We start from the raw sequence: 3,376 nt of genomic DNA, 5'->3' as shown, positions 1-3,376 counted from the left end.
CAAAAGAGCAGAACAAATTTTATGTTTTTGAACAATAACAATTTTTGTTGCTAGTCTGTTGCTAGGAGATGAGTGTGTTTACTGGTAACCAAGTGCCACGAAGTGAACATCAGATTTTTACTTTTGTGTTGAATGTCTGATTTACAATATATTTATCACTAATGACAATCAAAAAAACAACACTTTTATGCAGAATTCATCAGCTGCACAATTCTCGTTACATAGTGTAAGATAAGTAGTATTTCAAAAGAGCAGAACAAATTTTATGTTTTTGAACAATAACAATTTTTGTTGCTAGTCTGTTGCTAGGAGATGAGTGTGTTTACTGGTAACCAAGTGCCACGAAGTGAACATCAGATTTTTACTTTTGTGTTGAATGTCTGATTTACAATATATTTATCACTAATGACAATCAAAAAAACAACACTTTTATGCAGAATTCATCAGCTGCACAATTCTCGTTACATAGTGTAAGATAAGTAGTATTTCAAAAGAGCAGAACAAATTTTATGTTTTTGAACAATAACAATTTTTGTTGCTAGTCTGTTGCTAGGAGATGAGTGTGTTTACTGGTACCCAAGTGCCACGAAGTGAACATCAGATTTTTACTTTTGTGTTGAATGTCTGTTTTACAATATATTTACCACTAATGACAAACAAACAAACAAAAAAACACTTTTCTGCAAAATTCATCAGCTGCACAATTCTTGTTAAATAGTGTAAGATAAGTAGTATTTCAAAAGAGCAGAACAAATTTTATGTTTTTGAACAATAACAATTTTTGTTGCTAATCTGTTGCTAAGAGATGAGTGTGTTTACTGGTAACCAAGTGCCACGAAGTGAACATCAGATTTTTACTTTTGCAAATTTGCCTACGGTAAATGTCTTGTATCTAATCAGGTAAGCATTATTTCGAAAGAGTTTATGTCTTATAAACTATATAAGTTATTATTAATTTGGTTTTAAGAGATTTCAAAAGAGCAGAAGAAATCTTAGGTTTTTTTGAAAAATAACATTTTTTGTTGCTAACCTGTTGCTAAGAGATGAATGTGTTTACTGGTAACCAAGTGCCACGAAGTGAACTTAAGATTTTTACCTTTGCAAAATGTACCAATGGGAAATGTCTTGTATCTAATCAGGTAAGCATTAGTTTGAAAGAGCTTATGTCTTATAAACTATAGAACTTAACTTATTATTAATTTGGTGTGAAGAGATAAGCAGGTTTTCAACTGGTAACGAACTGCCACGAAGTATAAATCGAGATTTTTACTTTTGTGTTGAATGTGTGTTTAATATATTTACAACTAACGACAAAAATAATAAACTTCTCTGCAAAATTCACCAACTGCACAATTCTTAACAAGTATAAAATAAGTGGTATTTCAAAAGATTATATTTTTTGATCAATAAGAATTTTTGTTGCTAATTCTTTAATCTGTTGCTAAGAGATGATCGCGTTTTCTGGTAACCAAGTTCCACAAAGTAAACATCTGATTTTCACTTTTGAAAAATTTGCCAACTGTAAATGTCTTGTAATTAATCAGTTAAGCATTATTTCGAAAGATCTTATGTTTTATAAACTATATAACTTGTTATGAATTTGGTTTTAAGAGATAAGCGGGTTTTCTACTGCTAACGAACTGCTACGAAGTATAAATCGAGATTTTTACTTGTGTTCAATGTGTGTTTAATATATTTACCACTAATGACAAAAATACTAATTTTTTCTGCAAAATTCACCAACTGCACAATTCTTGTTAGTGTATAATAAGTAGTATTTCAAAAGAGCAGAAGAAATCTTAGGTTGTTTTTTGAAAAATAACATTTTTTGTTGCTAATCTGTTGCTAAGAGATGACTATGTTTACTGGTAACTAAGTGCCACGAAGTGAACTTCAGATTTTTACCTTTGCAAAATGTACCAACGGGAAATGTCTTGTATCTAATCAGGTAAGCATTATTTCGAAAGAGCTTATGTTTTATAAACTATATGACTTACTAATTTGGTGTTAAGAGACAAGCGGGTTTTCTACGAGCAACGAACTGCAACGAAGTATAAATCGAGATTTTTACATTTGTGTTGAACGTGTGTTTAATATAATTAACTTTTCTGCTAAATTCACCCACTACACAATTCTTAATAAGTATAAAATAAGTGGTATTTCAAAAGAGCAGAAGAAATATTATATTTTTTGAACAATAAGAATTTTTGTTGCTAATCTGTTAATCTGTTGCTAAGAGATGATCACGTTTTCTGGTAACCAAGTTACACAAAGTAAATTCACTTTTGTAAAATTTACCAACTGTAAATTTCTTGTGTCTAAGCAGAGAAGAAGTATTTTGAAAGAGCTTATGTTTTATAAACAATATTATTATTAATTTGATGTTAAAAGATAAGCCGGTTTTTTTCTGGTAACGAACTGCCAAGAAGTATAAATCGAGATTTTTACTTTTGTGTTGAATGTGTGTTTAATATATTTACCACTAATGACAATCAAAAAACACTTCTCTGCAAAATTCATCAGCTGCACAATTCTTGTTAAATAGTGGAAAATAAATCAAAAGAGCAGAACAAATATTTTTGAACAATAACAATTTTAGTTGCTAATCTGTTGCTAAGAGATGAGTTTGTTTACTGGTAACCAAGTGCCACGAAGTGAACATCAGATTTTTACTTTTGAGAAATTTGCCAACAGGAAATATCTTGTATTTAATCAGGTAAGCATTATTTCGAAAGAGCTTAAGTTTTATAAGCTATATAACTTATTAATTTGGTTTTAAGAGATAAGCGGGTTTTCTACTGGTAACGAACTGCAACTAAGTATAAATCGAGACTTTTACTTCTGTGTTGAATGTGTGTTTAATATTTTTACCACTAATGACAAAAAATTAACTTTTCTGCAAAATTCACCCACTATACAATTCTTAACAAGTTTAAAATAAATGGTATTTCAAAAGAGCAGAAGAAATATTATATTTTTTGAACAATAAGAATTTTTGTTGCTAATCTGTTAATCTGTTGCTAAGAGATGATCGCGTTTTCTGGTAACCAAGTTCCGCAAAGTAAACATCTGATTTTTACGGTGGCCGACAGGTGCAGATGCGCAGCAAAAGAGAAAACATGCAAACAAAAGAAAAGACACACCCCCGAATCAAATGCAGCAAACAAAAAAGAAAACACCCCCGAATCAAATGCAGCAAACAAAAAAGAAAACACCCCCGAATTAGAAAACACCCCCGAATTAAATGCAGCAAACAAAAAAGAAAACACCCCCGAATTAGAAAACACCCCCGAATTAAATGCAGCAAACAAAAAAGAAAACTCCCCCGAATTAGAAAACACCCCCGAATTAAATGCAGCAAACAAAAAAGAAAACA

General features: G+C 30.7%; 2 long non-coding RNA genes across 2 annotated transcripts; one reads left to right on the top strand and one right to left on the bottom strand.

Annotated features, from left to right (window-relative positions):
- The first annotated feature begins 438 nt into the window (after positions 1–438).
- LOC107834871 (uncharacterized) lies at positions 439–2,437 on the top strand. The gene is made up of 3 exons (XR_001660697.1): positions 439–615; positions 2,332–2,333; positions 2,427–2,437. It is a non-coding gene; the product is annotated as an uncharacterized LOC107834871 (long non-coding RNA).
- LOC107834872 (uncharacterized) lies at positions 1,816–2,892 on the bottom strand. The gene is made up of 2 exons (XR_001660698.1): positions 2,762–2,892; positions 1,816–1,996 (listed from the first exon to the last, which is right to left on the bottom strand). It is a non-coding gene; the product is annotated as an uncharacterized LOC107834872 (long non-coding RNA).
- Positions 2,893–3,376: the final 484 nt, after the last annotated feature.

Source organism: Poecilia formosa, unplaced genomic scaffold (genome assembly GCF_000485575.1).
Source record: "Poecilia formosa unplaced genomic scaffold, Poecilia_formosa-5.1.2 Scaffold816, whole genome shotgun sequence".
Lineage (NCBI taxonomy): Eukaryota > Metazoa > Chordata > Actinopteri > Cyprinodontiformes > Poeciliidae > Poecilia > Poecilia formosa.
This window is presented reverse-complemented; position numbering and strand designations above follow the sequence as displayed.